Genomic DNA, 27995 nt, shown 5'->3' with positions numbered 1-27995 from the left:
GCAAGTCAGTTAAGAACACATTCTTAAATGCCTACCCCAGCAAAAACTGGATGACGCTGGGACAATGGTGCACCGCCCTATGGGACTCCGCCCTACGAGACAGTCTGGATTCGAACCAGTGACTGTAGTGACCTCTGTAGTGATCTCTTGCACTGAGATGCAGTGCCTTAGACCACTGCGCCACTCGGGAGCCCACAGAGGCAAATGTATAATTCTTCACATTTAGCCTAATGTCAGTTTCATTGAAGACGTTTCCCCCATAAAAAGAACTACGCCAGGGAGTTCAAATAACATCCATTTTAAATTTCCACTCCGGCAGCCCTCGAGACCCAAGAACCAAGCATGCATAAAACACTTCGCTTGATAGCGTTTTCTATAAGCAGTCAACATTATAACGCAGTTTAAACCACCCCCGAGCGTATTTATGTAATGCGCTCTAGTGCGCCCAAAGTCGTTTTCCAGGGCTTTGTCCCCATTATTTCTAGACCTGCATCAGTTCTAGAGTATTAATAAGTTGTTGTTTTATTTATAATCGAAAATGGATTTGAAATAGGTGTCTCCATAATGACAATCTATACAGCCCACCTACAACTGGTAAACAGGAAGTGCGCACGTGCTACTCTCGCTCTCCTTGCGCTCACGTGACTCAGCCAATAACTGTACTGCTCTCAACACACACACACACACACACCTCCGGCCCTCCCCACCACTCAATTTCAATTTAAGGGGCTTTATTGGCACGGGAAACATATGTTTACATTGCCAAAGCAAGTGAAATAGATAATAAACAAAAAGTGAAATAAACAATAACAAATGTACAGTAAACATTACACTCACCAAAAAAAAAGGTCATATTATGTCTATATACCGTGTTGTAATGATGTGCAAATAGTTAAAGTATAAAAGGGAAAATAAATAAACTTTAATAAGGTTGTATTTACACTGGTTTTGGATTTTCACTGGTTCTTCACTCACTCGCTCAGCAACAGTCTGCCTCACTGCCTGACAGTCAGCAGCAGCAGGTCACAGTGAAATATATATATATATTTTAAGAGAAATGTCATGGCGGCCACCATGCAACTTTAGAAATAGCCCAAAAAATCTGCAACCCGCGACATATAACGTTTTCAAATTAGCCCAATTTGGGGGGGGGGACCTTGACCATGGCAACACTGACGTGCAGACGGATCTTATGGCCTTTGCCTTATTTAAAGATGGTAATTAAGCAACTTCAAAGAGACAATCAGTAGCCGAATGTGTTGGCATGTGACGCACAAAGATCACTTGGTGTCAAGGAGCGGATTTAAACCAGGAGACAGGAGAAACAGGGACAAGATGTGACTGGAAACTTACAGCTATTGACTAAATATATATATATATATATATTTAAAGCCTCATATTCCCTCTTGAACTAATAGTATTCCCCAAGGGTTATTTCAGTTTATTGAAGAAAGGCATCACACACTAATCTGAGTCTTTATATAAATTTTTTTAAATGTGTGAGACAGAAGAAGTGTAAGGCAGTTTAGCTAGAAAGCTAGCTAGCTAACGTTAGCTAACTGAGGCGGCAGGAGAACAACATATTATTATTTTTTTCTTCCAGTTTTGACAGGTTGCACTGACACCCAAGTCCATGCAGAACATGTTGTCACCAACACAATGCCCGTGTTTTTCTGATAGACACGTCCGCTTCAATGAACCAGCGCACCCACCTGGGTACTACCTATCTGGACATAGCAAAAAGGCGCTGTTGAGACTTTCATGAAGGTACTGTACCACTGGGACGAACCGCCCCCTAGAAGACACTTAGCGGGATCCCGATTTAGATCATCTTGTGTTAAAGTTGCTAACTAACCCTGACAAAATAAATCACTCGATAACCATTTATTATTATTATTATTATTATTATTATTATTATTTCCACAGCTTAGAGGCAGAGATCCGGTTAGCCGAGGGGAACCGGTACATCTTGAAGACGTTCCCCTCGGAATAAAGGTACAATTTATTTTCAGTCATGTCCTACTTTACTTTACACAGCTAGCCCGATTGTCTTCTCACATTCCGATCACCATATGAATTGTGTGAAATCTTCAGACGGAGCTTTCATACCCTCCTTTAAAACATGGCCGACATTTTTTTTTCTCTCAGTGTGAGCAGCATGGAACTCTGAGTGATATTTATACAAATAGATTGCGATTTAGCGAGGCGGTGTCAACTTGGAGAGATGGGTTGTTGCTAACTTGCAAGCAGAGAACTAACGTGATGTTACTTTGTTTACCATTTTGTCTGTACAGTTTATTATGGTTAATATGATACAGTATCAAGCAATAAGCTGTATATCTGTTGACAATGTTAAAGGCAAATTAAATAAAGAAATACAAGGCAATGACATTCTTCGAGATGTTTATCAAGGCAATTACATTGTAGAAGTGTATTGATGACCTGATTTCTAGAAATTCATCAATATTGTGTCAGCCACAATATAAGGTCTATCTTGTTGCATGCATGTTGTTGATGACAAAAGTGTCTTTTTTCCCCTATTTCAAATGGCTGGATGGAAAGAGAGCCATGCCACATTCATGACAGAGTTGAGGAACCTTCAAGCAGCAGGACTCACACAACTATTGGCCAGTTTTTTGAGGACCGCTTTTGATTTGCTCAATCTCAGTAGATTAGTGTCTGGGATAAGACAACTATAGACAGGTATGTTGTACTCAGAGATAGAAAGGAGAGAATTGGTCCATTTCTTTTTCTCTAGGGTCCCCCCCCATCTTTTGCCCCCCCCTGCCAATCTCAGTCAAGCACCACACTCCTGTACATTGTCCCCCCCCCACCCCTTTGAGGACAAGTGATGATGACATGAACCAACGGTGTGGTAGGAGTTCCAACAACTATTTTTTATTTTATTGGAATTGATGTATCCGGTATTGAACTTTTTTTAAGGTATTGAGTCTATTTGTCACGTTGTATTTACCACATGCTTGGTTAACAACAGGTGTAGAATAACTAGGAAATGCTTACGGGCCCTTCCCAACAATGATGAGAGAAAAAAACGAGGAAAAAACGAGGAATAAAAACGAGGAATAAAAACACAATGTGTACCGATAACATGGCTATGTACACGGGTTACCAGTCGATATGGCTTGGGGGTAGAAGCTGTTCAGGGTGTTTACGACTTGGGTGGCTGTGGAGTCTTTGACAATTTTTAAGGGGTTTGTCTCTGACACCACCTGGTCTAGAGGTCCTGTATGGCAGGGAGCACGGTCTCAGTTGCCATGCCAAGGCAGCCACTCAAGATGCTCTCCGTGTTGCAGCTGTAGAACTTTCTGAGGATCTAAAGACCACCTCCTTCGGTCGGGACGAGGTGTTGTTTTGCCGGGCCTTCACAACTGTTTGTGGGTGTGGACTATGCGAATTCCTTAGTGATGTGGACACGGAGGAACTTGGAAGCTCTCTACTGTCGTCCCTCTCCCCATGTTTCTGTTAGAATCCTCAGAACTTGGCTTGGATGCATCTCGGTAGTCTAAAATGTCTCCTTCTCATCTCCTTTCCTTCATCTGCACTGATTATGGTAGAACTGGACTGGTGAAAAACCGCATTCCCGATAGGTAGGGATCCAACACATGACCTATCCTGTCAATTCAAATGAGTGTATATGAGGTGAAGGAGATGAGGAAAGGATGTCAGTTTTAGAGTTGAGATACACCCCTTCTCTGGTCTGACTACATATGGGCTATAACCAACACTGTAGGAGATATCAAAAAGGACTGTCAGTTTACCTACAAGTCTACATCTTAATTGTTAACGAGCAGTCTGTTTTAAGCTTCATAATGCCCCACACCACCTCTTTACACCACTGCTACTCTCTGTTGTTATCGTCTATGCATAGTCACTTTAATAACTCTACCTACATGTACATATTACCTCAACTAAACAGTGCCCCCACACATTGACTCTGTACCCCCCCCTGTATATAGTCTCGATATTGTTATTTCACTGCTGCTCTTTAATTACTTGTTACTTTTATCTCTTATTCTTATCTGTATTTTTTTTAACTGCATTGTTGGTTAAAGGGCTTGTAAGTAAGCATTTCACTGTGAGGTCTACTACACCTGTTGTATTCAGCATTTCACTGTAAAGGTCTACTACACCTGTTGTATTCAGCATTTCACTGTAAGGTCTACTACACCTGTTGTATTCAGCATTTCACTGTGAGGTCTACTACACCTGTTGTATTCAGCATTTCACTGTAAGGTCTACAGACCTGTTGTATTCAGCATTTCACTGTAAGGTCTACAGACCTGTCGTATTCGGCGCATGTGACTAATAAAGTTTGATTTGATTTTTGATTTGATAGAACCAGGTGGAATGGCAGTTAGGCTTCCTTTAGACAGGCAGCCCAAATCTGAAATGTTTTCACTCGTTTGTCTTTTGACCAATCAGATCATCTCTGAAAAAAGATCTGATGTGATTGGTCAAAAGAGAAATTAGTGGGGGAAAAAAATTGGGCTGCCTCATACACTAGTGTGTAACCCTGGGAGCAGATGTGGTGACAAGGCTGTGTGAAGTTGAGCCGTTGTTAGCTCTCAGCCACCTCAAAAGATGCACACTGAGGGGGAGCTGGACAAATGCAGAGGGAGAGGAGAGAAAGAGAGATGAGGTGTGGTGGGGGATACTGTGCAGGGAGGAAACACCCTTCAGGTTGCCAGGTGTCTGAGCGAGTCTTCCCAGGATAGATTGAGGGAGGGAGGGAGGGAGGGAGGGAGGGAGGGAGGGAGGGAGGGAGGGAGGGAGGGAGGGAGGGAGGGGGAGGTAACTGGCTGGTGGGTAATCCAGGGCCTGAACTGATTTTCACTAGATGGAGGGGGAGAGGGGAAGGGAAGTGGAGAGGGGGAGGAGGGAGGGAGAGCACAAATGACAACCCATCTCGTTGAGATCTAATGACCTCTGTCTATACATGTTAGTAGACTTGGCAACGTGCCAACACACATAGACGGACAGCCAGCCCCATAGGGGAACACTTCACCACCCACACCTGCCCTGCCCTGCCAGGCCAGTGGATTACATCAGTCACGCTGAAGTCAAAAAATTTGTCCGGCGGACCCCCTTTATTTGAGTAAATATATAGCTTCTCTGGCATCCAAGTTCTTCTGTTAATATTTGTGTTTTCTAATGAATATATTGATTTAAGCCTAAATTCGCCCGCAGGTTCGTCTCTGGTTGCTACTTCATATTCAGTCAGATCAGCAGGGGGTTGAATAGGATGTCGTTAGTACCGTTCTGAAGGAAAACTCCAGGTTGTCATGGATACCCTGCCTCGTCAATCTGGGTTTGTGGCTCCTTTACTCTTGTTTATAGACTCCCAATTTATCACTGAACAACAACAACAACAAAATCACTGTCTGGCCTCAACGAAGAGTTGGAAAGGAAAAGATCAATATCCGTTGATGGGAACAGTCACCGGTGGGGAAAGAGCTGTAGTAAACCTCAACAGGTATCCATGTTGTCCATGGTGTAGGCTTATGCAGTGTGCTAGCAGAGGCTGCAGTTTGCCACTCCTATATAAATGGACAAAGGTTCCCTAGATGTGCCAAGTCAGTGTTATGTGTTTGCGAAGTAAGGAGAGGACATAATGAGTGATTTATATAATGTATAGGTAGGGCTGGGCGATATGACCAAAATATCATATTATATAATATTTTTCACATTTTGACAGTATTTTGTGTTTTTTTTTGTAATCATACAAGTTGTAAATATGCTTTGAGTAGTTCATGAGCCTAGGGTGGTTAAAACATAAGGGATTTCAATGGGGTCTTTCTCCATTTGAATTGCTTTATACTGGTCAATCCAACTTCAAACAAATATTATTTTCATAATTTCCACACTGTGCCACGCACGGCTGCATGATATGGGCAAAAAAATCCAGGCATAATTAATTGGTGAACTGTTGGAATCATGGAAATAGAATGACTATTCTAATTCTATAGTTGAAATATAGTGGGCAGCACCTTGAATACATTGTTGTTTTACATACCAAGTGAATAAGCCAATGGAGGAATTATTGACCGGATAGGAACCAAAGTGTTGGTCTGTTTCCAGGTGTCCCTAATTAGATGTTACATTACATGTTTTCTTACCTCATATAGCCACTGCATGTAGCTATCTAGCTAGCTAACATATTCATGTTTCGCCTATTCTTCTCTGATTTTTAGAAGATACCGTTGCACAAACAACGTGCTTATCTAGTCCTACATCAGCACTAGTACCAGGCTGTATTACCTAGCTACATTTGCTCTGACTCTTAAACATTTAGCAAACTAGCTAGCCAGCTAATTAGAATTGGTGGCTAACCAGATTTATTTTAGACACAATGTGCTAAGAAAATAAAGTACTTGGTTGTTTGCAGACACTAAAGATACACAAACTAATAGTGTAATTATAGAACGCTTGTGGAAAGAAGTATGTCACCAACATCTTGTAGTGAATGGCAAGAAAGTGCCCGTGACTCCGTAGTCGAGCAACTGCTCTGTCCTTGAGCGACAAGGGGCAAGCGGCCTGCCAACAGCAGGAGGAGAAAGACGACTGAAGTAGCAAACGAGTAAACTATAAAAATGAACATTACACATGCTGGAATTACGAATCACATTGAAATACCGCTATAGAAGGTAAAAGTAATAACCCAACCCGGTCCGTGCATCAATGCCGGTTATAGTAAAATACAGTATACTGCCCAGCTCTAGGTGTGACTGGAGAGTACCACAGCCTTTGTTTTAGTCAGGTGTTGGTGTAAGTCTCTGCTGACTGTACCTACAGACTGCTGTCTCTATTTCAACCCACTAGCACAGATAGACACAAATTGTGTGACATGCACATGAAAAAGTGTATTTTTTTCCTGTTCGAATCTCATCATGGACAACTTTTGCATTTTAGCAACTCTGCAACGACATTCCACTGCAGAGACTTCAATTCAACGACATTCCACTGCACAGACTTCAATTCAACGTCATTCCACTGCACAGACTTCAATTCAACGTCATTCCACTTTGGTTCAAGGGAAACAACATTAATTCTACCATTGTTTTAATTTTAATTCTACCATTGTGGGTTACTACTTTTTGAGTTACTTTGCAACTACTTTGCATGTTAACAAACCCTAACCTAACTCCTAACCTTAACTACTTAGCTAGCATGTTACCTAATGCCTAACCTTAAAGTTAGCCACCTAGCTAACCTTAGCCACAACATATTGGAATTTGTGTAATATATATAATTAATTATAATATAATTATGAAGAAAGAAAATCGTGTAATACACACCAAATGTGTTGTGATGTAAATCGTGTAATATACACGAGAAAGTGAACTTTCGTGTGCCTGTCACGAATTTCAAGTAAGTAATTTGTCTTTCACAATAAGCTGTGATAGTGTGTTGTTCTAGTCATCCTGTAATCTCTTACCCACTCCCTCTCCCCTCCCCTGACACTAATTACCCCCACCCCTATCAAAACCATTGCCTGTACCCAATGGGGTGAATCTGTCTCTCCCTCCCTCTGTTTCTGTCCCTCTCATCACCCCCCGCCCTCTCACCCTCTCTCCTATTTGACATTCTTAAAATAGAGCTCAAGTAGGTTAACTATATAATATCTCTTCATGTACTTCTGTTGTTATTTCAGCTCCAGGCCCCAAGTACCCCTCATCACAGCTCAGCTCAGGAAGCTGATTTGAACTTTACTCTTTGGCTATGCTCCCCTAATTTGACTCTCACATTTCCGTTGTGTTTGACGTATCTGTACTGTGTCTCTACGCACCATTTGAACCTCTTTTATTTTTGGTCTCGCTCCCTCCACAGGGCAGAAATCCCTTCTTCCTTGAGCCGTCCATTTTAGTGGCCATCACCGACAGCAACAAGCTGACCGGTAGCGTTGGAGTCCAGGATGTGGTCAGCTCCCTCTCATGCACACAGTCCATCTCTTTACCGTATTCCTAAACAGCCCTCTCTCTCTCTCTCTTTCCCTCCATCTCTCTCACTCTCCCTCCTCCAGCTCTACCTTCCCCTGACTATTCCTCTGCCGGGCAGTGAGCTGACCAAGGAGCTGGGAACAGCGTATGTTCTCCCTGGTGCTGAGGATCCCTGGACACGCCACTGTTGACCCTGAACCACTGGGGGGTCCCCCGTCCCCCCCCCGACGACTCAGCAATCAACCCCACGTGTGACGTCACAGGAGGTGTGACACTGTGTGTGTGTGTGTGTGTGTGTGCGCCCGCGCGTGTGCGTGTGTGTGTGCGTGTGTCTGTGTGTGTGTGTGTCTGTGTGTGTGTGTGTCTGTGTGTGTGTGTGTGCGCGTGCGTGTGTGTGTGTCTGTGTGTGTGTGCGTGTGTGTGTGTGTCTGTGTGTGTGTGTGTGTCTGTGTGTGTGTGCGCGCGTGCGTGTGTGTGTGTGTGTCTGTGTGTGTGTGTGTGTGTGAACATGTTTAACTATTCTTGTGGGGACCAGAAGTCCCCACAAGAATAGTAAACAACAACAAAAAATTGACCAACTGGGGACATTTTGTTGGTCCCCACAAGGTCAAATGCTATTTCTAAGAGGTTTAGGGTTTTATAATTAGTGTTAGAATTAGTTTTAGGGTTAGGAGCTAGGGTTAGGAGCTAGGGTTAGTTTAGGGTTAGGAGCTAGGGTTAGGAACTAGGGTTAGTTTAGGGTTAGGAGCTAGGGTTAGTTTAGGGTTAGGAGCTAGGGTTAGTTTAGGGTTAGGAGCTAGGGTTAGGAACTAGGGTTAGTTTAGGGTTAGGAGCTAGGGTTAGTTTTAGGGTTAGGAGCTAGGGTTAGGAACTAGGGTTAGTTTTAGGGTTAGGAGCTAGAATTAGTTTTAGGGTTAGGAGCTAGAATTAGTTTTAGGGTTAGGAGCTAGGGTTAGTTTAGGGTTAGGAGCTAGGGTTAGTTTTAGGGTTAGGAGCTAGGGTTAGTTTTAGGGTTAGGAGCTAGGGTTAGTTTAGGGTTAGGAGCTAGGGTTAGTTTTAGGGTTAGGAACTAGGGTTAGTTTAGGGTTAGGAGCTAGGGTTAGGAACTAGGGTTAGTTTAGGGTTAGGAGCTAGGGTTAGTTTTAGGGTTAGGAACTAGGGTTAGTTTTAGGGTTAGGAGCTAGGGTTAGGAGCTAGGGTTAGTTTTAGGGTTAGGAGCTAGGAGCTAGGGTTAGTTTTAGGGTTAGGAACTAGGGTTAGTTTTAGGGTTAGGAGCTAGGGTTAGTTTAGGGTTAGGAGCTAGGGTTAGTTTTAGGGTTAGGAACTAGGGTTAGTTTTAGGGTTAGGAGCTAGGGTTAGTTTTAGGGTTAGGAGCTAGGGTTAGGAGCTAGGGTTAGTTTTAGGGTTAGGAGCTAGGGTTAGGAACTAGGGTTAGGAACTAGGGTTAGGAGCTAGGAGCTAGGGTTAGTTTTAGGGTTAGGAACTAGGGTTAGTTTTAGGGTTAGGAGCTAGGGTTAGTTTTAGGGTTAGGAGCTAGGGTTAGGAACTAGGGTTAGTTTTAGGGTTAGTGTTAGGGTTAGGAGCTAGGGTTAGTTTTAGGGTTAGGAGCTAGAATTAGTTTTAGGGTTAGGAGCTAGGGTTAGTTTAGGGTTAGGAGCTAGGGTTAGTTTAGGGTTAGGAGCTAGGGTTAGTTTTAGGGTTAGGAGCTAGGGTTAGTTTTAGGGCTAGGGTTAGTTTTAGGGCTAGGAGCTAGGGTTAGGAGCTAGGGTTAGTTTTGGGTTAGGAGCTAGGGTTAGTTTAGGGTTAGGAGCTAGGGTTAGTTTTAGGGTTAGGAGCTAGGGTTAGTTTTGGGTTAGGAGCTAGGGTTAGTTTAGGGTTAGTTTAGGGTTAGGAGCTAGGGTTAGGAGCTAGGGTTAGTTTTAGGGTTAGTTGTAGGGTTAGGAACTAGGGTTAGTTTAGGGTTAGGAGCTAGGGTTAGGAACTAGGGTTAGTTTAGGGTTAGTTTTAGGGTTAGGAACTAGGGTTAGTTTTAGGGTTAGGAGCTAGGGTTAGGAGCTAGGGTTAGGAGCTAGGAGCTAGGGTTAGTTTTAGGGTTAGGAACTAGGGTTAGTTTTAGGGTTAGGAGCTAGGGTTAGTTTAGGGTTAGGAGCTAGGGTTAGTTTTAGGGTTAGGAACTAGGGTTAGTTTTAGGGTTAGGAGCTAGGGTTAGGAGCTAGGGTTAGTTTTAGGGTTAGGAGCTAGGGTTAGGAGCTAGGGTTAGTTTTAGGGTTAGGAGCTAGGGTTAGGAACTAGGGTTAGTTTAGGGTTAGGAGCTAGGAGCTAGGGTTAGTTTAGGGTTAGTTTTAGGGTTAGGAGCTAGGGTTAGGAACTAGGGTTAGTTTTAGGGTTAGGAGCTAGGGTTAGTGTTAGGGTTAGGAGCTAGGGTTAGGAGCTAGGGTTAGTTTTAGGGTTAGGAGCTAGAATTAGTTTTAGGGTTAGGAGCTAGGGTTAGTTTAGGGTTAGGAGCTAGGGTTAGTTTTAGGGTTAGGAGCTAGGGTTAGTTTTAGGGCTAGGGTTAGTTTTAGGGCTAGGAGCTAGGGTTAGGAGCTAGGGTTAGTTTTGGGTTAGGAGCTAGGGTTAGTTTAGGGTTAGGAGCTAGGGTTAGTTTTAGGGTTAGTTTTGGGTTAGGAGCTAGGGTTAGTTTAGGGTTAGTTTAGGGTTAGGAGCTAGGGTTAGGAGCTAGGGTTAGTTTTAGGGTTAGTTTTAGGGTTAGGAACTAGGGTTAGTTTTAGGGTTAGGAGCTAGGAGCTAGGGTTAGTTTTAGGGTTAGGAGCTAGGGTTAGTTTTAGGGTTAGGCTTAAGGTTTTTGGGTAAGGGTTAGGTTAGGGTTAGGAACTAGGGTTAGTTTTAGGGTTAGGCTTAAGGTTTTTGGGTAAGGGTTAGGTTAGGGGGAAAAGGAATTTGAATGGGACTGAATTGTGTCCCCACAAGGTTAGTCATACAAGACTCTGTGTGTGTGTGTGCACCTTGTGAGTGTAGCGTGTAACTGCCTCTGTAAGGCCTTATGAGGCTAGAGTATATCAAATCAAAGTTTACTCATCACATGCACAGGATACAGCGGGCGTAAACAGTACAGTGAAATGCTACTTGAGTGCTCTTTCGTCAACTATATCAATTTTATCAACTGTATCAATACCCTAAAAAAGTTTTCAATAAACCAGGGGTTCTTTGACTTTTTCACTCAGGCCCCCATTCCAGCGTTGGGGAACATCCCGCCTACGTATATTTCTATTGGCATAAACACTGTTCATGACAAACTGTTCACATTCCTCTTGTTGGTCGGAGAGAGAACTTTGCAGGTTTAAAGCTTATTTCCTACGATTTTACACATTTTTGCCATGTGGGTGCAAAGACCATTTTGTAGCTATAAAGCTGATTTTCTTGCAATTCTATACATTTTGCCATGTCTATTTTTGTCATGTGTATTCATGTGATATTTGAGTGACTCAAACGTTTCAACAAAATCGATGGGCTAAAAAAACCTGGCTAAATAAGAAAGTTAGCTGACATGGGTTAATTGATCTGGACATTTCTGACGAGCTATAAATAGCTCTCTTGACTAACATGACAAGAGGAAACTAATGATGCATTACCCAATTTACAAATTACACCTTGTGCATTCTACTATTAACACTTTCAAGAGGAAGTTGAAAGACAAACTGAGTTACTTTTTTAAAAACATATTTTTTTGTGTGCTTTTTTTTGTTGGGGGGGGGGGGGGGGTTGGGACGGCCACACCCCCCTCTGCCGGTCTCACAGTTTGGGAACCACTGCCATAGACAATAAGTAGGTAAAAATGAGAGAATATCAGATCAGGAGGATCTGATTAGAGAATATCAGGAGGAGATAAGAAGATGCTACTACTACTACCACTACTACTACTAACTACTACTACTACAACTACTAGTAGTAGTAGTAGTAGTAGTTGAAATCAGCAGGTCTGGGACAGGTAGTAGTAGTAGTGGTGTGGGGGCTGTGCTTTGGCAAAGTGGGTGGGGTTATATCCTAGCTACTACTACTACTACTACTACTCCTGAGACTCTACATGCTGCTACTACTATTACTACTACTAATACTACTACTGGGACTCTACATGCTGCTACTACTACTACTACTACTACTACTACTACTACTACTACTACTCCTGAGACTCTACATGCTGCTACTACTACTACTACTACTACTAATACTACTACTGGGACTCTACATGCTGCTACTACCACTACTTCTACTACTACTACTACTACTGGGACTCTACATGCTGCTACTACTACTACTACTACTACTACTACTACTGGGACTCTACATGCTGCTACTACTACTACTACTACAACTACTACTACTGCTGCTCCTACTACTACTACTACTGGGACTCTACATGCTACTACTACTACTACTACTACTACTACTACTGGTACTCTACATGCTACTACTAACTACTACTACTACTTACTTACTTACTTACTTCTACAACTACTACTACTGCTACTACTACTACTACTGGGACTCTACATGCTACTACTACTACTATTGGGACTCTACATGCTACTACTACTACTACTACTACTACTGGGACTCTACATGCTACTACTACTACTACTGGGACTCTACATGCTGCTACTACTACTACTACTACAACAACTACTACTACTACTACTGGGACTCTACATGCTACTACTGCTACTACTACTACAACAACTACTACTACTACTACTACTACTACTACTACTGGGACTCTACATGCTACTACTGCTACTACTACTACTACTACTTCTACTACTGGGACTCTACATGCTACTACTACTACTACTACAACTACTACTACTGCTGCTCCTACTACTACTGGGACTCTACATGCTACTACTACTACCACTACTACTACTACTACTACTATTGGGACTCTTCTACTGCTACTGCTACTACTACTACTACTACTTCTACTACTACTACTGGGACTATACATGCTGCCTGTCTATTACTGCTGAGAGAGACTAGACACAATGGCTCAGGCTAATGAGGTGTGTGTGTGTGTGTGTGTGTGTGTGTGTGTGTGTGTGTGTGTGTGTGCTCCTACAGTGTGTTCTCCCAGCGCATGTTGAACCAGTGTCTGGAATCTCTCATCAACTTTGAGAAGATGTGGGTTCCACGAAAAACATGAAACCTAATACAGAATGACATAATACAGAACATCACTAGACAAGAACAGCTCAAAGACAGAACTACATCAAGTTGGTACATGTTGGTATGTGTGTTGTGGGAGGGTGGAGAGAAAGATGGGTAATGTTGGTATGTGTGTTGTGGGAGGGTGGAGAGAAAGATGGGTAATGTTGGTATGTGTGTTGTGGGAGGGTAGAGAGAAAGATGGGTAATGTTGGTATGTGTGTTGTGGGAGGGTGGAGAGAAAGATGGGTAATGTTGGTGTGTGTTGTGGCAGGGTAGAGAGAAAGATGGGTAATGTTGGTATGTGTGTTGTGGGAGGGTGGAGAGAAAGATGGGTAATGTTGGTGTGTGTTGTGGGAGGGTAGAGAGAAAGATGGGTAATGTTGGTGTGTGTTGTGGGAGGGTAGAGAGAATGATGGGTAATGTTGGTGTGTGTTGTGGGAGGGTAGAGAGAATGATGGGTAATGTTGGTGTGTGTTGTGGGAGGGAGAGAGAGAATGATGGGTAATGTTGGTGTGTGTTGTGGGAGGGAGAGAGAGAATGATGGGTAATGTTGGTCTGTGTTGTGGGAGGGTAGAGAGAGAGAGAAAGATGGGTCTATGTGGAGTCGATAGGGCAACGTGCCTTCCTGCTCTGCTTGGAGAAGACGGGCGGAGGGGCAGACGGGCGGAGGGGCAGACGGGCGGAGGGGCAGACGGGCAGAGGAGCTGAGACTTGAGAGGAGAAAAAAGGAAATCAAGATAGCATTGGCAGCTTTACAGATAACTCATCCAATAGGCTTTGACTTCTCAAACACGGCAGAAAGCTAATACAATATGATGCCCCGTCACCTTATTAATTCAGCCACTTACTGAGATAGCAAGTTAAACTGTTAATGCAGAATTCTGTGTTTTTCATGCAGGGGGAAAAATATAAAACACATAAAAAATGTCTTCTTGCATTTTGTAAATGCAGATTTAAAATGATTCTTATTGTAATTCTGCTCGGCTTCAGTTGCACTTCTCCACTCATGTGAGAATTTACAAATGGCCATTCTATCAGCATACAGTTCTCTGCCTGATGTGTAGAGCTATAATTCTCTGGGTACTTACAGTATCTCGGTGTAGCCAGCCTATATTTCTCTGGTAAAAAGCAGATTAACTTTAAGCAAAACATTTGGCAATGTAGCTGGCTACATTCTTTCAATGATAGGCCTAAACATTTGAAATATAATGGCCATAATTAGTTACCTTGCTTTTTCATTGTAAGCTCATTTACTTATGTGGCTGCCAGCAGAATAGCGTTTTACGTCTGTTGCCATCTGATGAAAATGAAGCCATTTTCTGGACAAATGTGTTGCACTAATGTATTTTCGGTGAAGAAAAACTATAGTTGCACATCCCTTATCACTCTACAGAAGCAAAAACAACACAGTTGACTTTCAATATAAAACTCAACGCCTGTCAAAACACAGCTGGACTCACCTGCTCCTGCTTTCTCCCGTTGTGCTATTTACCAGCAAACACGTGACTGAGAAAGAGAAGAAGAGCTAGATATAGGAAAAGGGGCATACCTGGTCAGTTGTACAACTGAATGCATTCAACTGAAATGTGTTGTACGCCTGGGGAACAGTGGGTTAACTGCTTTGATCAGGCAACTGTTCTGGGGAACTACGTAAGCTTCCTAACGTAAAACAATGTGACCCAGTGAAATGAAGAACGTGATCTGCTTTATCTCCTAACGCATTGCACAAGTTGACTGCAGGTATTTACTTTAAGAATAGCTAGAAATATTTCAATTTATCCCCCCCCCCCCCCCCACTATTTCCAAATACCCAGGTATACGGTATACTGTCCAAGTCTACTGTGTACACCTGTTATTTTCTCTGATGTCCCAACTTGTTTTGTCCCTCTCCCAGCCTCCTCGCACGGCCCACCCCCACGTGCGTTTCTCCTGCCTGGACTCAGAGCCCATGGTGATTGACAAGGTTCCCTTTGACATGTACGAGCTGGAGCTGTCACCTCTCAACACAGTACATCCTGGAGAGGAAGTCCCCTCACACCTGCTGGCAGGTGCACAACGCCACACAATACACAGCATTGTTCTACACAACACAAGACACACAAAGCTTTCCTACACACAAGACTACACAACACACATCACTACACAACACCCTCATCCCCTCTTACCAGTGAAGTGATAAAATAGTATAGTAATTCCATATTTCCTTTGTATATACCGGAGTCTGATTCAGTAAATCCCATTAGGTGGACTTGTTTGTCTCTAACTCTGTTTTCATCCTCCCTCCCTCGGTCTTTCGTCTTCCCCTCTAAGTGTTTGTATGTAACAGTGCCAAGTACAGTGACCTAGACCAGCCCTTTGTCTATCTGAAGGCCAGCACGGCTCTCAACAGTGTCAACCTGTTTGTCATGCCCTTCAAACTACCCTGTTCTTCTGCCTCTACTGGGTAAGACCTGGGCCCCGTCCTAATACGCTAACTACCCTGTTCTACTGGGTAAGACCTGGGCCCCGTCCTAATACGCTAACTACCCTGTTCTACTGGGTAAGACCTGGGCCCCGTCCTAATACGCTAACTACCCTGTTCTACTGGGTAAGACCTGGGCCCCGTCCTAATACGCTAACTACCCTGTTCTACTGGGTAAGACCTGGGCCCCGTCCTAATACGCTAACTACCCTGTTCTACTGGGTAAGACCTGGGCCCCGTCCTAATACGCTAACTACCCTGTTCTACTGGGTAAGACCTGGGCCCCGTCCTAATACGCTAACTACCCTGTTCTACTGGGTAAGACCTGGGCCCGTCCTAATACTCTAACTACCCTGTTCTACTGGGTAAGACCTGGGCCCGTCCTAATACGCTAACTACCCTGTTCTACTGGGTAAGACCTGGGCCCCGTCCTAATACGCTAACTACCATGTTCTACTGGGTAAGACCTGGGCCCGGTCCTAATAGATAAGACCTGGGCCCCGTCCTAATACGCTAACTACCCTGTTCTACTGGGTAAGACCTGGGCCCCGTCCTAATACGCTAACTACCCTGTTCTACTGGGTAAGACCTGGGCCCCGTCCTAATACGCTAACTACCCTGTTCTACTGGGTAAGACCTGGGCCCCGTCCTAATACTCTAACTACCCTGTTCTACTGGGTAAGACCTGGGCCCCGTCCTAATACGCTAACTACCATGTTCTACTGGGTAAGACCTGGGCCCGGTCCTAATAGATAAGACCTGGGCCCCGTCCTAATAGATAAGACCTGGGCCCCGTCCTAATACGCTAACTACCCTGTTCTACTGGGTAAGACCTGGGCCCCGTCCTAATACGCTAACTACCATGTTCTACTGGGTAAGACCTGGGCCCGGTCCTAATAGATAAGACCTGGGCCCCGTCCTAATACGCTAACTACCCTGTTCTACTGTGTAAGACCTGGGCCCCGTCCTAATACGCTAACTACCCTGTTCTACTGGGTAAGACCTGGGCCCCGTCCTAATACTCTAACTACCCCGTCCTAATAGATAAGACCAGGGGCCTGTCCTAATAATCTAACTAAGAACCTGCAGGAAGGTATCTTTCCAGGAACAGGGTTTGCGTGAAAACCTACTGGAGGGCTGGGCGACGTATCGAATTTATTCAAATAAGAAGTCTGTCAATATAAGTGGATGGTTCTGGTAAAATGTGGAACAAAAATGGCATTTTTATAGATAGACATGATCGCCAGATCAGTGAGTATTTGGGGGGAAAAAAGCAGGTTAAACTGTTTTGATAAAATAATGAAATTATTAGAGGGTTTTATGCATGTGGAAGGCTTATATTTAGCCTAGGTATAATTTCACAAGCCCTGAATTCATTAGATTATTCCTGACTTTTTGTAATGCAGTGTATTGAGCTGGGTTTCCGTTAAGTCGGTAAACGCTGGCTTTTGTCCCCCCAAAAAATTATAAGTGAAAAGCCTATAAATATAATCGTTGCCGACCAAATTGTCCGGGAGAAAAAATAAATCCATTGCAAAATAATGTTTTTTTATTCCTTGATGGAAATACCTACCTGTCAATGTCTGGTGTTGTTACTGCTGGGACATTACTGTCTGGTGTGTTGTTACTCACTGCTGGGACATTACTGTCTGGTGTGTTGTTACTGCTGGGACATTACTGTCTGGTGTGTTGTTACTGCTGGGACATTACTGTCTGGTGTGTTGTTACTGCTGGGACATTACTGTCTGGTGTGTTACTGCTGGGACATTACTGTCTGGTGTGTTGTTACTGCTGGGACATTACTGTCTGGTGTGTTGTTACTCACTGCTGGGACATTACTGTCTGGTGTGTTGTTACTCACTGCTGGGACATTACTGTCTGGTGTGTTACTGCTGGGACATTACTGTCTGGTGTGTTGTTACTGCTGGGACATTACTGTCTGGTGTGTTGTTACTGCTGGGACGTTACTGTCTGGTGTGTTGTTACTGCTGGGACATTACTGTCTGGTGTGTTGTTACTGCTGGGACGTTACTGTCTGGTGTGTTGTTACTGCTGGGACATTACTGTCTGGTGTGTTGTTACTGCTGGGACGTTACTGTCTGGTGTGTTGTTACTGCTGGGACATTACTGTCTGGTGTGTTGTTACTGCTGGGACGTTACTGTCTGGTGTGTTGTTACTGCTGGGACATTACTGTCTGGTGTGTTGTTACTGCTGGGACATTACTGTCTGGTGTGTTGTTACTGCTGGGACATTACTGTCTGGTGTGTTGTACTGCTGGGACATTACTGTCTGGTGTGTTGTTACTGCTGGGACGTTACTGTCTGGTGTGTTGTTACTCACTGCTGGGACATTACTGTCTGGTGTGTTACTGCTGGGACATTACTGTCTGGTGTGTTACTGCTGGGACATTACTGTCTGGTGTGTTGTTACTGCTGGGACATTACTGTCTGGTGTGTTGTTACTGCTGGGACGTTACTGTCTGGTGTGTTACTGCTGGGACATTACTGTCTGGTGTGTTGTTACTGCTGGGACATTACTGTCTGGTGTGTTGTTACTGCTGGGACGTTACTGTCTGGTGTGTTGTTACTGCTGGGACGTTACTGTCTGGTGTGTTGTTACTGCTGGGACATTACTGTCTGGTGTGTTGTTACTCACTGCTGGGACATTACTGTCTGGTGTGTTGTTACTGCTGGGACATTACTGTCTGGTGTGTTGTTACTGCTGGGACGTTACTGTCTGGTGTGTTGTTACTCACTGCTGGGACATTACTGTCTGGTGTGTTGTTACTCACTGCTGGGACATTACTGTCTGGTGTGTTGTTACTCACTGCTGGGACATTACTGTCTGGTGTGTTGTTACTCACTGCTGGGACGTTACTGTCTGGTGTGTTGTTACTGCTGGGACATTACTGTCTGGTGTGTTGTTACTGCTGGGACATTACTGTCTGGTGTGTTGTTACTCACTGCTGGGACATTACTGTCTGGTGTGTTGTTACTGCTGGGACGTTACTGTCTGGTGTGTTGTTACTGCTGGGACATTACTGTCTGGTGTGTTACTCACTGCTGGGACATTACTGTCTGGTGTGTTGTTACTGCTGGGACATTACTGTCTGGTGTGTTGTTACTGCTGGGACGTTACTGTCTGGTGTGTTGTTACTGCTGGGACATTACTGTCTGGTGTGTTGTTACTCACTGCTGGGACATTACTGTCTGGTGTGTTGTTACTGCTGGGACATTACTGTCTGGTGTGTTGTTACTGCTGGGACATTACTGTCTGGTGTGTTGTTACTGCTGGGACGTTACTGTCTGGTGTGTTGTTACTGCTGGGACGTTACTGTCTGGTGTGTTTCTATTCTAATCACACAGAAGATATGAGGTCTGTCACGTCCTGACCAGTATAAGGGGTTATTTGTTATTGTAGTTTGGTCAGAACATGGCAGGGGGTGTTTGTTTTATGTGGTTCAGGGTGTGTTTTGTGTATGTGTTTAGATAGAGGGGTATTTGATTTATTAGTCCGGGGTTTGTTAGTCATTGTTCTATGTTAGTATATTTCTATGTTCTATCTAGTCTTTTGTAGTTCTATGTTTAGTTAATTGGGGTTGGACCTTCAATTGGAGGCAGCTGGTTATGGGAGGCAGCTGGTTATTGGAGGCAGCTGGTTATGGGAGGCAGCTGGTTATGGGAGGCAGCTGGTTATTGGAGGCAGCTGGTTATTGGAGGCAGCTGGTTATTGGAGGCAGCTGGTTATGGGAGGCAGCTGGTTATTGGAGGCAGCTGGTTATTGGAGGCAGCTGGTTATTGGAGGCAGCTGGTTATTGGAGGCAGCTGGTTATGGGAGGCAGCTGGTTATTGGAGGCAGCTGGTTATTGGGGGCAGCTGGTTATTGGAGGCAGCTGGTTATGGGAGGCAGCTGGTTATTGGAGGCAGCTGGTTATTGGAGGCAGCTGGTTATGGGAGGCAGCTGGTTATTGGAGGCAGCTGGTTATTGGAGGCAGCTGGTTATTGGAGGCAGCTGGTTATTGGAGGTAGCTGGTTATGGGAGGCAGCTGGTTATGGGAGGCAGCTGGTTATTGGAGGCAGCTGGTTATTGGAGGCAGCTGGTTATTGGAGCAGCTGGTTATTGGAGGCAGCTGGTTATTGGAGGCAGCTGGTTATTGGAGGCAGCTGGTTATTGGAGGCAGCTGGTTATTGTTGCCTCTGAGGGTCCTATATTAGGAGTTTGTTTTTCATTGGGTTTTGTGGGAGATTGTTCTTGTTTAGCTGTTTGCCTGACGAGACTGTCCAGTTCGTTTTGTATACGTTATTTGTGTTTTTCCTTCTTCACCAAATAAAAAGAAGATGAGTGTACATTTTCCCAGCTGCGTCTTGGTCTCTACCCTACGACACCCGTGACAAGGTCCTCATAAGGGACTTCAGCTAAGTGTACCCCGAATGGGAGAAATTGCTGAAGATTGTGTTGATTATCCCCATTTCCAGTGTGCCCACCGAGAGGGGATTCTTTCTCCAAAACAGAGTAAAGACGGCCTCCAGATCGACCGTTCTTGAGGACAAATAGCGATGCTGATGTGCATCAATTTTCTTGAAGGAGGAGGACAGTTCTGAAGCCCCAGCAGCAGCGGCTCACTTTGATCAGGCCAAGGTCCGCCGGAAACGTAAGTATAGTAGATGCAAATTGTTTTTGTCAAGCCCAGTCCTAGCAGTTCTGCTGCCACCCTAGGCCAGATCAACATATTCCTCCCCTGTGTCGTGTGTAGTTTAAAGATGTGGAATGGATTGATAGAGTGGAGTACTGATGTGTACCATGTATAGTTTATAGATGTGGAATGGATTGATAGAGTGGAGTACTGATGTGTATCTGTTCTATTGTTGTTCTATCTGTTCTATACATCATTGCCAACTAATCACATCGGAGATTTGCAATGTTGCAATAACTAGTCAGCCCACTGTCTATAGTAGGAAACAGTTATCAATCACTAGTCAGCCCACTGTCTATAGTAGGAAACAGTTATCAATCACTAGTCAGCCCACTGTCTATAGTAGGAAACAGTTATCAATCACTAGTCAGCCCACTGTCTATAGTAGGAAACAGTTATCAATCACTAGTCAGCCCACTGTCTATAGTAGGAAACAGTTATCAATCACTAGTCAGCCCACTGTCTATAGTAGGAAACAGTTATCAATCACTAGTCAGCCCACTGTCTATAGTAGGAAACAGTTATCAATCACTAGTCAGCCCACTGTCTATAGTAGGAAACAGTTATCAATCACTAGTCAGCCCACTGTCTATAGTAGGAAACAGTTATCAATCACTAGTCAGCCCACTGTCTATAGTAGGAAACAGTTATCAATCACTAGTCAGCCCTCTGTCTATAGTAGGAAACAGTTATCAATCACTAGTCAGCCCACTGTCTATAGTAGGAAACAGTTATCAATCACTAGTCAGCCCACTGTCTATAGTAGGAAACAGTTATCAATCACTAGTCAGCCCACTGTCTATAGTAGGAAACAGAGTGGTTATCAATCACTAGTCAGCCCACTGTCTATAGTAGGAAACAGTTATCAATCACTAGTCAGCCCACTGTCTATAGTAGGAAACAGTTATCAATCACTAGTCAGCCCACTGTCTATAGTAGGAAACAGTTATCAATCACTAGTCAGCCCACTGTCTATAGTAGGAAACAGTTATCAATCACTAGTCAGCCCACTGTCTATAGTAGGAAACAGAGTTGTCAATAAGCCACGTATATCACACATGACACAAGTCACGACCCCACGACAGTTCAAATTACAATAAACATAACATTTTATTAACATCATCCAGTACAACTGTAAAAAGACTGAGATATAAGTGGATGGCGCGGGCCTCGTTTTACACATGAGCATTGTCAAATAATCTTTCTCTCAATAAACCAGCCTTTGATGAATTGTGTTTATTTACATATCAAATGTAATTGTCCAACATCAGTTTTTATAATTTCTCAATTTTGTGAATATCTTGAGTTTCTTCTTTCCATTGTTGTGGTGCTGAATCGCAGCGGGAGTGGGGCGGGCCGGCCGCTCATGGTTAGAAGGGACCCAGCTTTTGTCTAATTAACATCAAAAGTTTTGGAAGATTTGCGCTAACCCCAAACCCTTTTCCTAACGTTAACCTAAATCTCCTAACCTACTACATTAATTATCCTAACCTGCTGCATAAGTTCTCCTAACCTGCCACGAAAAGTCATATCTGATGTTAATTTCACAAAAAGCTGGATCCCTTCTAGCCGTGAGCGGCCGGCCCAATGTTGGTAGACAGCCATGTTTTGTTATTTATTAGGCCTAATTAAAATGTTCTTGCCTAGTCTAAATTAAATTAGAGAGGCTTAGATTGTATTTGAACACAGCTGTTTTTGTTATTTATTAATACATCAATTTATACAAATAGCCCATGGATGGGCAATTGTTGGGATTCGTTTTTTAGGAACTCGTTCGCAGTCTCAATTTATTGTTGTAAGTTAGAATAGTAGAATACACAAGGTGCAATTTCGACATTTTGGTTGTGCTTCAGCTTTCACTCAATAAGCCCATGTCAGCTAAATGTTTTTATATTGTTAAATTAGTCTAGCGGCCAGCTATCTAAACTTGTAGTCAGCATGGTCGAATTACCGACCAGGGTGGGGCTCATTGATCATCACTTATCATATTAAAAACAGCCAACATTTTCCTCCCCACTCTGTGGCAAAATGTGCAGAGTTGCAGTAAATTTATTTTAAAACAGATTTATTTGTGTGTGGGGGGGGGTATGGATGTGGGGTACACTGACCCACAAGCCAATGCGGACCCGTCTTGAGGAGTTGTGTTTTTGTGTGGTCCCCACCCTCATCAAAGTTGTCTAATGGCCTATAGGACATGTCATTCAGAGTGTCTCCTGACCCCTCCTGTCTCAGCCTCCAGTATTTATGCTGCAGTAGTTTATGTGTCGGGGGGCTAGGGTCAGTCTGTCACATCTGGAGTACTTCTCTTGTCTTTTCCGGTGTCCTGTGTGAATTTAAATATGCTCTCTCTAATTCTCTCTTTCTCTTTCTTTCTTTCTCTCTCTCGGAGGACCTGAGCCCTAGGACCATGCCTCAGTACTACCTGGCATGATGACTCCTTGCTGTCCCCAGTCCACCTGGCCGTGCTGCTGCTCCAGTTTCAACTGTGCTGCCTGCGGCTATGGAACCCTGACCTGTTCACCGGACGTGCTACCTGTCCCAGACCTGCTGTCCCAGACCTGCTGGAACCCTGACCTATTCACCGGACGTGCTACCTGTCCCAGACCTGTGGTTTTTAACTCTCTAGAGACAGCAGGAGCGGTAGAGATACTCTCAAAGATAGGCTATGAAAAAGCCAACTGACACTTACTCTTGTGTTACCGACTTGTTGCTATGATTATTATTATTTGACCATGCTGGTCATTTATGAACATTTGAACATCTAGGCCATGTGCTGTTATAATCTCCACCCGGCACAGCCAGAAGAGGACTGGCCACCCCTCATAGCCTGGTTCCTCTCTAGGTTTCTTCCTAGGTTTTGGCCTTTCTAGGGAGTTTTTCCTAGCCACTGTGCTTCTACACCTGCATTGCTTTCTGTTTGGGGTTTTAGGCTGGGTTTCTGTACAGCACTTTGAGATATCAGCTGATGTAAGAAGGGCTTTATAAATACATTTGATATGTGTTTTTTTGTAGTTTTTTTTAACCTTTTTTATGATTTATAGCGGGGATGAAGACTCAAATAAAACCTGTCATGTTGGTATAAGAACATCGCTCTACTTTATTACCACTTTACAGGCTAATTTCTATTCTGTTAAGATGAATTACAATAATCAAAATGTGATTTTTTTTTTTTACCACCGTGGGTGGACACCGCGTTACGCACCCTATGGATGCATTGTCCGGTACATTTTTGAAATGTCTGGAAATTGTTTCAAATGTCCGGTAATCTTGACAGTCACGTTATCCGGTGCCGAACAGAAACCCTGGTATTGACCTTTAATTGGGCAACAAAACTTATTCTGAATTTTTTTTCAAGATTTATATTTTCAAAATTTATATTGTGAATCGCCCATAAATGTGAAAAAATCTCTATGATTTTTAGGCCATATCGCCCAGCCCTACAGGAAGGTAGCTCTCCAGGAACAGGGTTGGAGTTAAAACCTACAGGAGGGTAGCTGTCCAGGAACAGGGTTGGTGTTAAAACCTACAGGAGGGTAGCTGTCCAGGAACAGGGTTGGTGTTAAAACCTACAGGAGGGTAGCTGTCCAGGAACAGGGTTGGTGTTAAAACCTACAGGAGGGTAGCTGTCCACGAACAGGGTTGGAGTTAAAACCTACAGGGTTGGAGTTAAAACCTACTGTGTGGCCCTACCAGGCCAGCAGAGGGCGTGGCGGTTCTCTCTGCCCTCTCTAAAGGCCTGGTCTACTGTGTGGCCCCTCCAGGCCAGCAGAGGGCGTGGTAATTCTCTCTGCCCTCTCTAAAGGCCTGGTCTGCTGTGTGGCCCCTCCAGGCCAGCAGAGGGCGTGGTAATTCTCTCTGCCCTCTCTAAAGGCCTGGTCTGCTGTGTGGCCCCTCCAGGCCAGCAGAGGGCGTGGTAATTCTCTCTGCCCTCTCTAAAGGCCTGGTCTGCTGTGTGGCCCCTCCAGGCCAGCAGAGGGCGTGGTAATTCTCTCTGCCCTCTCTAAAGGCCTGGTCTGCTTTGTGTTGTTTGCAGATGATTTGATTCGGGTTCACAAGTTCAAGCCCGCTATAAAATGGCGTCAGTCCTTTGAGAAGTACCTGAACACCGTGCCTCCCTATTACATTGGGGTAAGTCAACTATACATGGAGCTGGACATTATAGTATCTAGAGAGTTGGGACGTTGGAGGTATCTGCATGATGACGCATTTACGTGACACAGTATAATCAAATACTTTGATATGGTAGCCATGGGCGATATTGACCAATAACAGTTCATGGAATTTTCTACATTTTTAACAATGCCATGTTACTGAACGTTTAGAAATAAAATCCAAATAGTTAACTAAAGTCATGAATGGATAAATGGAATGCTCGAAGGTGGTAACATGGCGTCCGTTCTAAAAGTTGACCCAACTCTCTATATACATGACTCTGATATCGACCGTTAGGTGCTAACATTGAGGTTGGTGACATTTTGGTTGCAGTGTGTGGTGATCTTGACGATGACCCCTCGTCTCTTGCAGTCACTCCGGAAGGCGCTAAGGATCATGGGAGCTCCCAACCTCCTGGCCGATAATATAGATTATGGTCTGATTTACAGCGTGGTGTCCTACCTTAAGAAGCTCAGCCAGCAGGTAGGTACACTGTGTCTGTGTTTATGGTTGGCGTCTGTGTTTATGGCGTCTGTGTTTATGGTGCGTGTGTTTATGGTTGGCGTCTGTGTTTATGGTGTCTGTGTTTATGGTGCGTGTGTTTATGGTTGGCGTCTGTGTTTATGGTGTCTGTGTTTATGGTTGGCGTCTGTCTATGTTTATGGTGTCTGTGTTTATGGTGTCTGTGTTTATGGTGTCTGTGTTTATGGTTGGTGTGAGTGCATGTTGTCTTGGTTTCCATTCACTCCGTCATAACCATCCATCCACTCTGTCATAACCATCCATCCACTCTGTCATAACCGTCCATCCACTCTGTCATAACCGTCCATCCACTCTGTCATAACCGTCCATCCACTCTGTCATAACCGTCCATCCACTCTGTCATAACCGTCCATCCACTCTGTCATAACCGTCCATCCACTCTGTCATAACCGTCCATCCACTCTGTCATAACCGTCCATCCACTCTGTCATAACCGTCCATCCACTCTGTCATAAACTATTCATACCTTTTGGCTTATTCCACATACTGTTACAGCCTGAATTCAAAATTGATTAAAAAAAAATTGCTCACCCATCTACACACAATACCCCATAATAACAAAGTGAAAACATGTTTTTAGACAGTTTTGCAAGTGTATTGAAAATGAAATACCTATATACGAAGTATCTTATCTACATCAGTATTCAACCCCCTGAGTCAATACATGTTAAAATCACCTCTGGCAGCGATTACAGCTGTGTCTTTCTAGGTAAGTCTCTAAGAGCCGTGAGTCTTTCTGGGTAAGTCTCTAAGAGCTTTACACAACTGTATTGTACAACATTTGCGCATTATTATTTCATAATTCTTCAAGCTCTGTCAAATTGGTTGTTGATCATTGATAGACAACTATTTTCAGGTCTTGCAAAAATATTTAAAAGTAGATTTAAGTCAAAACTGTAACTCGGCCACTCAGGAACATTCACTGTCTTCTTGGTAAGCAACTCCAGTGTAGATTTGGCCTTGTGTTTTATGTTGTTGTCCAGCTGAAAGGTGAATTCATCTCCTAGTGTCTGGTGGAAAGCAGATGCTTAATTTGAGTTTGAAAGGAGAGTTTACAGTCTAACCAGACACCTAGGTATTTGTAGTTATCCACATATTCTAAGTTAGAATCGTCCAGAGTAGTGATGCTAGACGGGCGGGGAGGTGCGGGCAGCGATCAGTTGAAGAGCATGCATTTAGTTTTACTTACATTTAAGAGCAGTTGGAGGCCACGGAAGGAGTGTTGTATGGCATTGAAACTCGTCTGGTGTCGAAAGAAGGGCCAGAAGTATACAGTGGTGTCGTCTGCGTAGAGGTGGATTAGAGAATCACCAGCAGCAAGAGCGACGACATTGATGTATACAGAGAAAAGAGTCAGCCTGAGAATTGAACCCTGTGGCACCCCCATAGAGACTGCCAGTGGTCCGGACAACAGGCCCTCCGATTTGACACACTGAACTCTGTCTGAGAAGTAGTTGGTGAACCAGGTGAGGCGGTCATTTGAGAAACCAAGGCTGTTGAGTCTGACGATAAAAATGCAGTGATTGTCAGAGTCAAAGGCCTTGGCCAGGTCAACAAATACGGCTGCACAGTACTGTCTTTTATCGATGGCAGTTATGATGTCATTTAGGACATTGAGCGTGGCTTAGGTGCACCCATGACCAGCTCTGAAACCAGATTGCATAGCGGAGAAGGTACGGTGGGATTCGAAATGGTCGGTGATCTGTTTGTTAACTTGGCTTTCTAAGACCTTAGAAAGGCAGGGAAGGATAGATATAGGTCTGTAACAGTTTGGGTCTAGGGTGTCTCACCCTTTAAAGAGGGGGATGACCGCGGCAGCTTTCCAATCTTTGGTGATCTCAGACAATAGGAAAGAGAGGTTGAACAGGCTAGGAATAGGGGTTGCAACAATTGCCGTGGATAATTTTAGAAAGAGAGGGTCCAGATTGTCTAGCCTGGCTGTTTTGTAGGGGTCCAGATTTTGCAGCTCTTTCAGAACATTAGCTATCTGGATTTGGGTGAAGGAGAAATGGGGAGGCTTGGGCAAGTTGCTGCGGGGGGTGCAGGGCTGTTGACCGAGGTACGGGTACCCAGGTGGAAAGCATGGCCAGCCGTATTAAAATGCTTATTGAAATTCTCAATTATCGTGGATTTATCGGTGGTGACAGTGTTTCCTAGTCTCAGTGCAGTGGGCAGCTGGGAGGAGGTGCTCTTATTCTCCATGGACTTTACGGTGTCCCAGAACTTTTCAGAGTTTGTGCTACAGGATGCACATTTCTGTTTGAAAAAGCTAGCCTTAGCGTTTCTAACTGCCTGTGTATATTGGTTCCTAACTTCCCTGAAAAGTTGCATATCGCGGGGGCTATTCGATGCTAATGCAGAACGCCACAGGATGTTTTTGTGCTGGTCAAGGGCAGGCAGGTCTGGAGTGAACCAAGGGATATAGCTGTTCCTGGTTCTACATTTTTTGAATGGGGCGTGCTTATTTAAGATGGTGAGGAAAGCACTTTTAAGAACAACCAGGCATCCTCTACTGACGGGATGAGGTCAATATCCTTCCAGGATACCCGGGACAGGTCGATTAGAAAGGCCTGCTTGCTGAAGTGTTTTAGGGAGCGTTTGACAGTGATGAGGGGTGGTCGTTTGACCGCAGACCCATTACGGACGCAGGCAATGAGGCAGTGATCACTGATATCCTGGTTGAAGACAGCAGAGGTGTATTTAGAGGGCAGGTTGGTCAGGATGATATCTATGAGGGTGCCCGTGTTTACGGATTTAGGGTTGTACCTGGTAGGTTCCATGATAATTTGGGTGAGATTGTAGGACGACCGAAACCCTTCTTTGTATTACTGTCTGACTGCTTGTTTTGAGTTTTGAATACTCAACTAACTTCAATTTATTAATTTATCACTTTAGATGACTCCTGAACTCCACTACATGATTATAACTAAAACTCCTCTGCTCTGTTTAGTTTCTCTGTTTAGTTCAACTAGACTTTCTATCCTG

General features: G+C 44.1%; 1 pseudogene; it reads left to right on the top strand.

The window, feature by feature from the left end:
- The first annotated feature begins 50 nt into the window (after positions 1 to 50).
- LOC106596321 (integrator complex subunit 6-like) lies at positions 51 to 27982 on the top strand (annotated as a pseudogene).
- Positions 27983 to 27995: the final 13 nt, after the last annotated feature.

This window comes from Salmo salar, chromosome ssa25 (assembly GCF_905237065.1).
Source record: "Salmo salar chromosome ssa25, Ssal_v3.1, whole genome shotgun sequence".
Classification (NCBI taxonomy): domain Eukaryota; kingdom Metazoa; phylum Chordata; class Actinopteri; order Salmoniformes; family Salmonidae; genus Salmo; species Salmo salar.
The sequence above is the reverse complement of the archived record's forward strand: the minus strand, read 5'-3'. Positions and strand labels throughout refer to the sequence as shown.